This window comes from Camelus bactrianus, chromosome 35, assembly GCF_048773025.1.
Source record: "Camelus bactrianus isolate YW-2024 breed Bactrian camel chromosome 35, ASM4877302v1, whole genome shotgun sequence".
In the NCBI taxonomy this organism is placed as follows: Eukaryota; Metazoa; Chordata; class Mammalia; order Artiodactyla; family Camelidae; genus Camelus; species Camelus bactrianus.
This window is the reverse complement of record NC_133573.1, coordinates 22,525,145-22,538,842: the sequence shown is the minus strand read 5'-3', so window position 1 is coordinate 22,538,842 and position 13,698 is coordinate 22,525,145. Positions and strand designations below refer to the sequence as shown.

Genomic DNA, 13,698 nt, shown 5'->3' with positions numbered 1-13,698 from the left:
TGAACTTTGCCACTTGTCTTCTCAGTATCAGTATTTACTAAAGTCGGCAGAATTTAGTGTCCAATCCTATAGACACTGGGTTTGGCTATTGGCTTTGAGTGTTGGAATATGAGCAAAACAATTTTGTGCCAATTGCAACTGAGGCTGGCACAGCAATGCATGTGTTCACATGTGAATATTGTTCTGTCCTGAGCATTCATGATCGTTATGTGAAGACTTTCTTCTGTAGCTGCTGCATCTTCAGCCTGAACCCTACAATAAATGCGTCTGGAACAGACCAGAGCCCAACCTGCACTGAGAAGCCGAGCCCAGCACCAATCAGCTGAACCCCAACTGTTACACAAATGCATGATAAATAAATCCTTATGGTTATATGCCACGGAGATCTTGGTGGTTATTTTATACACCACAATAGCAGAGACAAGCCTCATTCTCTTGCTCATAGGGAGTTTAGAATATGAGCACTCCAGATCTATTTACCTAGTTTATAACTCCACTTGGCTGCATCAAACATAACAGATCAAAAATCAAACACTGTTTTTCCCACTTAACATTGTCCTTCTTGAGTCTCCCCATCACAGCAAATGGCACCATGATTTAGTGCCCATTAAAACCCAAGAAGTCATTCTTGACAATTCCATGTCCTTGGTCACCATATCTTATCCATCAGTAGCTTTTCCATAAATTTTCTTGAATTCATTCACTTCTCTCCTTGGCTCCCTATGGTCTCTACCCCACAACCTGAGCCGTCTCTTCTACTCATCAAAACATTCCATGAAGAGAATGAAAGACAAACTACACACACACACACACACACACACACACACAGCTTTGCTCCTGACCGAAGATTTGCCTAAGGCTAGAACAGTGGTGTCCAATAGAAATATACTATGAGCTACATATATAATTTTTAATTTTCTAATAGCCACAATCAAAAAGCTCAAAAGAAACAGACAAAAATAACTTTAAATGATATATTTTATTTCCCATAATAGATCAAAAATGCTATCATTTCAATAAGTAATTAATATAAAAATTAATAATGAGATAGCTTAGCTTTTCATACTGTCTTCAGATTTGTTTATTTATTTTTCTTTTCTTTTTGAGGGAAGGTAACTAGGTTTGTTTATTTATTTACATATTAATGGAGCTACTGGGGATTGAACCCAGGACCTCGTGCATGCTAAGTATGTGCTCTACCACTTGAGCTATACCCTCCCCACCAGATTCAGTTTTTAAGTTAATGCTTAACAAAACATCTCAGTTTGGACAAGCTACATTTCAAGTGCTCAACAGCCACATAAAAAGTGAACACAGATCTAGAATATATGAATGCCTATAAATCAATAGGAAATAGTCCAAAAGAAAATGGGCCGAAGACATGAACATAAAGGTAAATTCATTCAGCCTTCTCTTACTTTGTTCCTGTTTAAGGACAATGTGCATTTAAAGCTCTTTTTATGAGAGCAGACTGAGGAACCACTGGTGGGAAGGGTGGGTTTCTTGTCCCCTAAAAGGAATAAAAATGGCTGTAAATCTTGATTCTCCATAGTGATAATTTTATTTGTTATTTAGAGATTAAACAGACTGGCCACATTACCACTGAAGTTTCATATTTAGTTCTATTAAAATTTAATGGTTATCAACGTTCTTAAAAATTCTAATTATCCAAGATAATTTTTATTCCAATAGCCAAGTCATTCCTCTGAGGGGAAATTGTGCTTCTCTGTGACAGAATCTTTACTGTCAGCATAATATCCATCCCAAAATTAATGAGATGAGTGGAATAAAAAATCATGAAGGTGTACAAATTTACATATTTTCCTGAAGTCACAAAAGAGAAACTATAAACAACCGCGTTTAGCTTCTAGTTCATTGCAGACAGCATCCCCAATGAAGGACATTTTCTTATCTCTTAAGAACATTCACCTTGTTAGGTACATTAAATATATATATATTTATATATATATGTGTGTGTGTGTATATATATATATATATATATATATATACACACACACACTTGAGATTTCTGTCCTTTTAAAGAAACAATTTTCTCAGCAGTTCTGCTAGACAGCACATGAGAGTTCTGAAAAGGTTATCCATTTCATAAACGCAACTATTAGACTTCTTGGAACTCGAAGTTCCTGATAAGCCTCTTCAGAGAAACAAGAGAATAAGGGAAATAATTATTGAGTCCCAAGAATAAAACTTTTGAAAGTCTGGGGTGGAAAAAACAACTCATTCCGGAGACAGAGGAAGTTAAACATGTGAGCCCTTCCTAGGCTGCAGATCCATTATTGGCAGGAGGAAGTGTTTCGGGAAACCATGCCAGTCCTGCTTTGTAAGTGTCCTATCACCCTGACCACAAGATCTAGCACGGATTTTTTTCAAGACAGGGAGTGACATAAATAAAAGTCATACCTGAAGATACAGTAAAACTATAAAACAATAAGAATTATAGCAACATTGAAAGAAAAAAAAAAAAACCCTAGCAGAGGGAAGCCACCATGTTGGCTACAGGCAAAGGAAGGAGAAATGACACCAGGAGCCAATGCTGGTGACCACAGAGCAAGCCTGTGAGTGATGGTAATATGAGAGTAACCACAGGGTCCAGGCCACTTCCAGCCCCTAATTTGGGCATTAGGATGGATGCTGACATGGAACCAGGAGGTGGTACCTCAGCTACTACAAGGCTGTAATCACGATTGGCACCAGAAATAGGAGAACTTTGGGTGAAACACCCACACCTTCCTGCCATGGTAAGGGAAGTTGTTGAGTGATTTGTTTGCCCAGAGAATACACTTTGTGGAAGACAGGGAGGCAACAGCTGTCTTCCTTTCCCTGGCGTCGCTACCCGCACTAGCGGTGTAGGCTCCAAGTCATTCTAATCTTACTTGTTCTGAGCATGGCAAGGGTTTTCAAGCTTTCAAAAGCTGGCTTTTCCATCAGCACTTTTAAAAACCTACTTACCAATTTTATGGACTACTTATTTTGTGTGCTATGTGATTTGTAATGTGAAAAATCCCCACCCCCCAGTCTAGTTTATGACCAGGAAGATGGCCCTACAGAGATTTGGAATTATTATTGTGTCTGTTCTTTGAGCTCTGATATATATCTCAGTTATTTCTGGGATACTATATCAGAACCCAAAGATTCTGAAAGAAAAAACAAGCACATGACTTTAAATGGACTCTTTTAAAACAGTATTTCCCTGTTGTCCATTCTTATTTCCTCAGTCTTTTTCTGGGCTGTTAAAAAGTAAAACACTACTTCAGAAGATATACATTTAAACTACGTTGTAGGGGTCATGTAATTTGAATCTAAAGCACCTTAAATTACCTGTCCATTAGGAAAAATCAGATCTTAACGCTCCCAAAACTATTCTGTTTAATTGAAAGTGCTCAAAGAATAATCCTTCATAAATATTCAAATTCAGTGACTTGAACTAATATAGCTACATTTGCCTGTTCTGTCATGGGATGAAATTGAAAGTAATAAAGCTAATAAGTAAAAGTAGTGAACTACCTCCCTTGGATTAATATAGATTAATGGATTAATCTACCTTGATTAATGTAGAAAGCCAGTCTTACAAATTTAAGCAAATTTAAGCAAAGCAAGCTATTTCTTTTCTTCTTGGTAGCAAAAACATTTTAAATTAAAAACACAAATTGGCTTCCAGCTTCCCCCAACCCCCTCACAATTTTCTACCTTTAGGAGATTCGTAAGAATAAAACAATGAACATTCATATGTCATTTACCCAGATTCATCAATTACTAATATTTTGTCACATTGGATTTTCTTCTCTCTTTCCTTTTTATTTTCATGACCTATTTAAGAGTCAAGATAAATGATGTCTTGACATTCCACCTCTAAATACTTCAGTCTTTATTATCTAAGAACAAGGTATTCTTGTACATAACCATAATTCAATAATCCTATGCAAGAAATTTAACACTACTACAATTTTATCTTGTAATTTTCAGTCCATATTCAAACTTCTCAAATTTTCTGAGGGATGTCTTTTATAGCATTTTTCAATCAAGGATCTAATAAAGAACCATCCATTAAATTTAGCTGTCATATCCTCATCTACTTTAACCTACAATTGTTCACCAGTTTTAAATTCTTATTCTCACAATTCTGAGGAGCATTTGCAGACATTATGCATAAATAACTCAGTATATATTTCTAAAGAGGTAGGGCATTCCCTTATATAAACACAGTATGATTTTTTAAATCAGTATGTTTTTTAATGTTATAAACTTGACTGCTTCTTTTTATAAAAATTTAAGAAAACACCAAATAGAAGAAGATAGGGAAAAATCATTACCTTCTTCTAGTAAAAAGTGGTGACTATCTTGTTACACTTCTTTTCAGTCATTTCTTTATATGTTGTTTGTTTGCCTATTTGTTGATTTCACATCATTATATGGAAGGAACACCATAATTGAAAATCTTAAGTAATATATTTTAATTTCCTCTAAAGCCAGAATAACACAACCCAGAACACAGCTGGAGCAATGAGATCAGAAGTTTCAGGCTAATGATAGTAAAAACCAATGTCAAGGTCCCCTGGACTCCAAAATGCAACGTGGAATTGTGGCAGTAAGCTGACACCGGAAATTGTTCCATTATATTATTCTTTAGTGTTTCAAGGTAATTTGTGACCAATAAAATGGTATCTTCAGCCAGACTAATCTGAATTCCAGAATTTTCTCCTGTGACATCTAATTGAAAAACTTGAAATGGATGAGAGAACATACGATGGTTGAGCGTTCCCTCAATTGCATGATCGTAAATTACCCTAATTCCTCCTTGAGAACTGCCTAGAGGGTATTATCAAGATAAAAGTATAGTTTTAAAATGAACTTAGGGGCAATAAAGGGCATCAAAAAATCATGAAAGTTGAGTTGACACAGTCTTGGAACAAATTCAAAACCTTCAGCATTTCAGTAGGTTTTTTTTTTTCCCTTGATCATCATGAACGCACTTTATATTTCCCAGGGGAAAGGGTCCTCAGACAGAACCATTCAGGATACATTTCAAAGAAATGAAGATACAATACTACACATACATTGACCTGAACAGGCATTGCAGAGACTGGTGGCACCATGTGATTAAATTAAGTGTCTAAAGTGTTATTTTGTATTTCTTTCAGCCAAAACTCTATAGGCAGTCAGACCCAGACAACTGAGATTAGAATACTGCTCAAAACATACATATATATTATCAATCAGTAAGAGTTTTATATACATGCTTGATTAAACTATGACAAAGGTTTAAATAACTGGGCTTTTCTGAAAGAAAAGAGCAAGCAAGAAAAAAAAAGTAGGAGTCCGCATGCTGTCTTATAGCCACAAATACATAAATATAAAGTAAAAGCAATTTATTAATTTAGAGCCACGTACCATTTTCTTTCTCTAAAGCATTTATGAACTTAGAAATTTTCTAAAATAATTTTATGTGACCATTCTTCTCATGGCTGTTGAAAGGAGCAATTCATTATTTTATGCACATATAAAAGGATTAATTAAATTAATACATTATAAATGAGAGCTGTTCCTCCTTTGAGAAAGAGAGTTATTTTTCTTTTTTGGTAGCTATTATAGCTCAAAACAAAGTTTATGTTTTTATGATGCCATTAAATCTAATTGATAGTCTTGATTTTTCCTATTATGTTTTATTTGTTTTTTAAACAGGAAATAGTCTTTTTAGTTGATATTAACAAGTTCGGGTAGCCCGGCCGGCTCCAATGAGCCACTGTTGCATACGGCGCTGGCGGCGGCAGAGGGAGCGTGACTGCGCTGCGCAGGCTGCTAGAAGGCATTGTCGCCGCAGCAGGTCCCCTTGTGAGTGGCAGACCAGCCACGTCTGCATGCTGAGGAAGACGGGTGAGGCGGTGGCCAGAGTGGCAAGGAAGGTCAACAAAACGGTGGCGAGCGGCTCCGACACCCTGGATCTGGCCGAGTGCAAGCTGGTTTCCTTCCCCATCGGCATCTATAAGGTCCTGCGGAATGTCATCGACCAGAGCCACCGCATCATGCTGGCCAACAACGAGCTCAAGTCCCTCACCAGCAAGTTCATGACCACGTTCTGTCAGCTCCGAGAACGCCGCCTGGAAGGGAACTTCCTGCACCGCTTCCCCAACGAGGTCAGCACCCTGCAGCACCTCAAGGACTTCCCGGAGCAGCTCACCACCCTGCCTGCTCTGGAGACCATCAGTCTGGAGGAGAACGAGATCATGGACGTGCCCGTGGAGAAGCTGGCTGCCGTGTCCGCCTTGCGCCTCGGCAACCTGCACTTCAACCCGCTGAACGCTGAGGTTCGCGTCATCGCCCGCCACTCATCATGTCTCATGTCTCCAGAGGGCGCGTGGGCCCTTGCACGCTAGGCCTCCCTCCTCATGCCCGCCCAGCAAGGGGCAGAGGCCACCTGACCTGGTTCCCTGAAGGGAGGGAGTCCCACAGGCTCATGGGAGGCCAAGCTTGGGGGGCTGGGGGCGGGTGGGCTGAACAGCGCGTGACGGGAGGGTTGCAGCGGTCCAGGACAGACCGCACAGAGCAGCAGCGGGCCCTGGGATGCCCAGAGGGCAATGGTTTTGACCTGCGTGAGCCCCTCTTCATCCTGGAGGAACACGAGCTGGGGGCCATCACTGAGGAGTCGGCTGATGCCTCGCCAGACAGCGCCTCCCCCACCAAACTCCCCAGCCCGGCCCACCAGGCCCGGGAACTGAAGGAGCTGAGCAGCAGTGCCCAGGGGGAGCTGGTGACCAGACTGCACCCCCACATCCTGCAGCTTTCCCATGTGATGGACGGCCTTGTGAGTGAGCGAGTCAAGAACAAGGTCTACCAGCTGGCCCGCCAGTACAGCCTCTGGATCAAGAGCAAGTTGGTGGCAGCCAGGACGTCGCTTCAGTGGGAAAAGGTGGCTCCCACCATCCCCCACCTGCAGGAGGAGGCTGAAGCACCAGCAAGAGGCCAAGGTAAGAGGAAGCCAGTGCTGTCTCTCTTCAACCATGAGCAGCCCACGGCCCCGGAGCACAGCCCACCCAAGTCCGGCTCTGCCCGGGAGACGTTGCCACGATGTTTCTCCCTCAGCCCCTCAGCTGCTAGCCCGAAGACCACCGTGCCTGGGTCCTGGCCGTCCCCCCGAAGCCCCTTTGACATGGAGACCTTCAACTGGCCCGACGTGTGAGAGCTCTGCTCCAAGTACACCTCCCATGATGAGGCGCTCCAGGCGAAGGGCGGCCGGCCCCGCAGCCTGCCCGTCAGCCGGAGCCGCTCGCTGCCGGAGAACATGATGGAGCCGCCTCTGTCGGGCAGAGTGGGCCGTTGCTGCAGCCTGAAAGCCAGGAGGGGCCCAGGGGGCCCAGAGGCTGCTCAGTCCCAGCCTCCGGGGGGCCGCCCCCAAGGGGGTCGGATCGGGGAGGAGGCCCTGTACGTCACCACAGACCTCACCCTGGAGGACAAACGGCGCGTGATTGTCATGGAGAAGGGGCCCCGGCCCAGCCCGGCTGTGGGAATGGAGGCAACCAGCAGGCAAGGACCAAGCTCACCAGCAGCTGTGGAGGGGTAGGGGCAGGGTCAGAAGTTCCAGGAATCTGCAGAGAAATCAGCCTAAGGAAGAGGGTCCCAGGGATCCTGCGGACCCAAGACAGCAGGGCAGAGTGAGGAGCCTGAGAGAGAGATTCCAGGCCTTGAACTCCATAGGTTGACTCTGAGTCCCGGAGGAGGGAGCAGCCATGCTGGGGGATGAGGAACTTTGGCATCCTTGCCCGCAGCCAGGGCTCCCTGTTCACCTGAGCCCTGCCCGGGGCCCTCAGAAAGGCCACCCCAGGGGGAGCACCCTGCTGTACCTAGCAAGTGTCTTCATCTGCTGTGAACACGCCGGTGACTTTCCACAGGCCCAGACGAGCCCTTTTTCCCTCTGCGGCCAGTGTAGCCACTTCCCTTGTATATAGACCTTCTCTGGTAAGAAGCCAAATATTTAAGCTCACTTCTTCCCAGGGTTAGCAAGGCCTGCTCAGGCCAGCCAGACTAAAGGCCCGACCATGGGACACACTGGAAGGTGGCCTGGGGAGGCTTTGCTCTTCAACTGTGCCTTTTCTTAGGATCCAGGCAGGAATGAGGCCCATAATTTATTGCTTTCCATCCTGTGGTGTGTTAGTGTGCTCGCCTGTGTACACACTAACTAACTGTGTTCTTTTGTTGAGTCCCTACCTGGGAAGAATGTCGTGGACTCCGTTCAGGTACTTCTGTGGGTTGTCTCACTGGCCCCTGTGGTTGTCACTAATGTATACACATTTCATTATTTGCCAGTGGTGTAATAACCACTGTTGACCAACCAAAAAAAAAAAAAAAAAAAGGCAGTAGGATGACCAACCATCTTGGTTTTCCCAGGACTGAAGGCTTTCCTGGGACATGGGACTTTCATAGCTAACAGTGGGACAGTACCTGGTAAACAAGGGCAACTGGTCCCTGTACCAGGAGAGGACATGGGGCTCTTGCTTCCTGACAACACCTGTGGTTTGGAGAACTCCTGACTCCTGAATCACCAGGTATCTACCTCCCACCTTCTCATCTGTGGAGGAAGCAGACTTGGAGCTCAGAGCCCACCAGGTCTGGTCTGTGGGAGACTCCTGAGGCCCTAGGACTTGGGGAAGCCAGACCACCCAAATCCTACATCCATGGACACTTCTCCACTCCTAAGGTTAGGCTGTTCATAGCTCAGACCACCACTCAGAGCACTAACCCTTTCTCAGAATGCTACCAGTCCCGTCCCCCCTCCCCAGCTCTGAGTCCTGCCCCTGCCCAGGTCCCCTGTCTCTTGACAAGTGGCTGACAGGTTGGGCCATTGTTGGTCCATCATTGAGCACTTGGCGTCCCAAGAGATGCCTTGTTCACCCTGCTCATCTCCCAAGGCCTCATTGGTCAAGCTCTGGGAAAAGGGTTTTCAAGGTGAGGAGGTCAAAATGATTTCTAGGGCTTCCAAGTTCAGCCCTGAACACTGGGGACAAGTGGGCCTGCAGTCCAGCCCAGGCTGTCCTAGTCTCACCCAACCTATGTCTTAGAGTGGGATTTCTCTTTGTTGAAGAAAGGGTGCACTTTTCTGACACTCACAGAGGCACTGTATGGCCAGAGCCTTGCAGCTCACATGTGGCCTGTGGGCCAGCAGCATGGGCATCCAGGGGAGCTCATTGGAAATGCAGAATCCCAGGCCCCACCCTAGCCCTCCAGAATAAGAACCTGCACTTCAAAAGATCGCCAGGTTATTCCTGCAAGCACTTTACTGTTTGAGAAGCAAGGGCCTGGGGGTGACCCTGGGGATGTCCTCAGAGTGGAGGGCGAAGTTTCTCAGCTCTCCCCCTGCAATCCCCCTCCCTAAACCAGCCCCCAGAGATCCTGGCCTCAGATCTCTTCAGAGGCTGCATGGCACTCCCAGTGAAGGGACTGACCCAAAGCCACAGGAGATGAGGGCTGGGTTTGCCCTGCCCTCTGGAACCCTGACTTTCTGAGTAACCTCTGCATGCCAAGCCAGAGCCCACTGTGTGAGTGAGCCCTTAGCTTCAGTCTGCAATAAAGTACGCATTGGTTTCAAAAAAAAAAAAAAGAGGGTATTTATAAAAGTCTGTATAAAAATTAGACACCTGGAATTTTATATCAATCTACCCAGAAAAATCCATCTGTAGCATAAAAGTTTAATTGATACATTTTTAAATGCAAATGCAGCTTTTATTGGTTACTATGATCTAGCATAAAAGCCAGAGAACATTTCAAGAAGTAACTTTAAAACCCTAAGTGCATAACTTCCATATGAATGTAATAAAATTCAAAATTAAATTTTCATCAAGATAAGTAATATATATGAATGTATATGTGAAGTGTAAATTCTGTAAGTCTTATCTGATTGCCAGTATCAGCAAACTAAGAAATACATTCCTAGCATGAACTGGGATCTTAGCCCACAAGTACGTGTCCTCACACATACAGTATTGCTCAGAATTATCCATTAGTTGTGTGAATGAAGATAGAAAATAAATGTGTGTGTGTGCCATCTTTTCTAATAGGACACTTGATTCAGTTTATGTAAAGGACTTTCTAAGACTACTTTTAAATTATTGCCACTAAAAAAATTAAATGTCCACTTAACCCTGGACCCTCCAGCTTTAGTTCTGATCAGACAACTAGACCTTTTGAAATATCACTTACTAGGGTTTGCATCTTCCAAAAAAAGTTACTACTGAAAAAGACATGATGCAACAGCTAGTACCTCAGATGTTAGTTGTTAAATTCACATCAAAGGCATGGGCTTTGAAACCCTTAGGTTATGTGCTGCAAAAGATGGCAGAGGGAGCAGACACTAAAGGATCTGGAAAGCAGGCTTCATGCTGCAGAGCACCGAAGACAGGAAACATCTGGGACTACCTATGCATTGGAATGTACCTTGTCCATCAATCATGGCTGAAAGAAAATGTCATGGCAGGTAGTGGTGGTGGAGGGACGTCTCACGTAAGATTTGCTGCGATCTGGTGTGGCAAACATTATCAATTCCATTTTTATGGGAGCATACAGGAATTTGGCGCATTAAGTTCCAAAACTAATCAGTTGCATAACTGGACTTGCCCCCAGGTTATCTGATTTCTGGTTCAATCAGAATTCTTTTATTATCTCCACACCCTGTTCATTCATGCCTTTACAGTTTCACTATTTCTACAGTGGCTCCCTCATCGCTGAGCCATCCTGGTGCTGTGCACACAGGAGATGCTCATTAAATGTTTGCCAATAAAGAGTATATACTGAGCCCCGTGTGTTTGGCACAGATCCCATTACTTGACATACAGAGCAGTGAACAAAGCAAAACCCTAATCTCATGGAATTCACATTATAGAGAGAGGAGGCATGAAATCTTATGAACAAATAATTATATATTAGAGGATGATAAGTGCCTGCAAGAAAAATAAAACTGGACAAAGGGAGAGAGGGATGGAGAAGTACTACTGTAAATAGCAGAGAAAGCTTCTCCAAGACAGCAGCATTGGGCAGAGGTCAGAGTGAAGTGGAGGAGTGAGCCATTCAGATATCTGGGGGAAGAGCATTCCAGGGAGAGGAAACAGCAAGTGCATAGAGCCAGAGGCAGGGCCAGACTTGGTGTGTTGGAGGGAAAGTGAAGAGACCTGTGTGGTTGGAACACCAGGAGGGAGCCAAGGGTGACTGGAGATGATGTCGGAGAGAAGGCTGGTTGGCAGGTCAGGAGAGACGTGGTAGGAGATTTTATTCTGAGTGAGATGAGAAGTCATTGAGGAGCGTGCTAGCATCTCACTTCAAAAAGGTCCCTTTGGTTGTCCTAGAGAACTGTGAAGGGCAGGAATGGTGGAAGCTGGGATTGGACCCAGGAGCCTTCGGAAATGGTCTAGAGGAGCAGCTACTTGAGGAAAGAGGAGGGACTGGTGATGGAGGTGGGGAGAAGTGGTCCAATATTTTAGATGTGGGACTGTTTCTACTTGAGCCAGTAAAAGCATTTGATGGGTCATTCTGGCTACTTACTAGTTCAGAGCACAGGGATGATTCTTTAGAGGATAAGCTTATTTATTTATGTATTTATGTATTTATTTCCTGGTGGTCTGTGGGCATAATTAAGCTAGAAGAAGGAATTTCCTGGCACCACTGCATCAGAACAGCCAAGCTAAGACTCCCTATTAAATAGATGCAAGGTTGGGCTTAGGGGGTTGGCGAGCCAAGCTTATTGAAAACCTACTTGATCTACTGCACGATTTAATTAAGAACTGGATTCTTACTTGATGGACTCATGGCTTTTCCATAATATCATCACAGAGGCAGGGGGTGGGGAGTCACCAAATCCTTTGACTTTAAGATGATCTGAGACAAAAATGGAGAAGCTTCATCTCCATGAGAACTCTCCAACTATCATGAGCGATTTTATTTCTAATACACAGAATCACTGCCTTCCTTCCCAAGCAATTATCTAAGTAGATATAAATGTACTTCGAAACTGTCTTGTTTTCCAGGCACCGTTACTGTGATTTTGTTTCTGCCATCCTGCAGCCCAGAGTGCAATTGTCTTTGTTTCAGGCAGGTTTCCTTTGAAGAAGAAAAGGAGTTTTTCCCTAGGTTTCCATTTCAAGAAAATTAAATTGAATTGGATTTTCAGGTACCATTAATTGATGTAACAGAGAGAATAGAAATCTGATGATTTGGCTCAAGGCTTTAAAAAAAATAGAAAAAGACTTCAGTGGGGAAACCTCCAGGCCTAAAATGTCAGTCTTCTTGCTATTTCTGCAACAACATGAGCAGTAAAGAAACGAAACAACCTGCCTGATCATTCCCCTGGAGGCTGCGTGTTTTAAACTGCTGTTTCTATGTTCCATGTTTCAAAAGTCCCAGAGATAGTTTATTTATAGCAAAAGTACATTTAAGAGACAGAAACACTGAACAATCTGGAAAAAAACTTTTAAGTGTGTTTGACTTTCCCCCCCCAATCTAAATTTTGGTTTCCAGTATCTCTCATGATGACACAGTGAAATCTTTATTTGATACCCTCATGCACCGTGTAGGCTTACTGGATAGTTAAAAGGCTCTTCATGTGGGCAATGATGTTTTAGGTCAAGGGTGGGTTTTTCCATATTGAAAAAAAAATGAGTGTTGTTAATTTCATTTTGAAAAATGTGCATTAACATGCACATGTGTATCTAGAAAAGTTGTTATAAATGGCCCCGTCCTAAGAAGTCCATTCCCTAATCCAGGGAAACTGTGAACATGTTATGTTACAAAAAGGAAATTAAAGTTGTAGGTGGACTTAAGTTTGCTAATAAGTTGGCTTCAAAACGGGGAGATTATTTTGGATTATCTGGGTGAGCCCCATGTAATCACACGTGTCCTTCAAAGTGGAAGAGGAGATGTCACAGTGGAAGGAAGGCACAGATGCAATGTTTGCTTTGAAGGTGGAGCAAGGGGACCCCAGCAAAGGAATGCAGGTGGCCTCTAAAAGCTGATAACATTCTCCCCTGGATTTCTGTAAAAGAGCATAGCCCCACAAGCCTCATCATTTTAACACAGTGAGTCAGACTTCTGTTCATACGGACTGTTTGATAACATACTTGTGTGTTTAAGCTGCTAAAGTTGTGGTAGTTTGTTACAGCAGCAACAGAACTCTAATACACCAGCCCCACTGGCCACAGTACATAAACAGACACCACTGGTGGGTAATTAGGGGAAAATGTCTAAATGAGCTCCTGAGAGGGGCAATAATGAAAAAAAAAAAAAATTAAGAAATACTGCCCTGGATGTTGGCAAGCAGGCTCTCCTGCTTGTATTTCATAAAATGGGGCCTAATCAATGTTTGGATGGGCCAATTTTACAGCATCAGGTTCTGTTGCTTTCTCTGGAGAAGATGAGAAAATTGGCACAAATAGTAATTCCTAAATATTAAGAACTAAGAGAATATTCTTCAGGGAAAAGATGAAGGGAAACCAAAGAGCTTATGTGTAATAGAAACTTGAAAAGCACTGACGTGGTAGAGTGTCTGTATGTACATTTTTGATGGAAGAAAATATCTGAAGGTTTACAGTCCAAAATGTTAACGGTGGGTTCTCTGGGTGGTCATACTCTCTGTTTTGTTGCTGTCTGTTTGTTATGACTTCCCTACAAGAATTATATATTACAGGAGGTTTTCACTATATG

The 13,698-nt window shown here is 43.4% G+C and overlaps 2 pseudogenes; both read left to right on the top strand.

Moving 5' to 3' along the window:
• The first annotated feature begins 5,755 nt into the window (after positions 1–5,755).
• Positions 5,756–6,464, top strand: LOC105063475 (leucine-rich repeat-containing protein 20 pseudogene; annotated as a pseudogene).
• An 8-nt stretch (positions 6,465–6,472) lies between these two features.
• On the top strand, positions 6,473–8,780 carry LOC105063481 (pleckstrin homology domain-containing family G member 3-like; annotated as a pseudogene).
• The last annotated feature ends 4,918 nt before the right edge of the window (positions 8,781–13,698 follow it).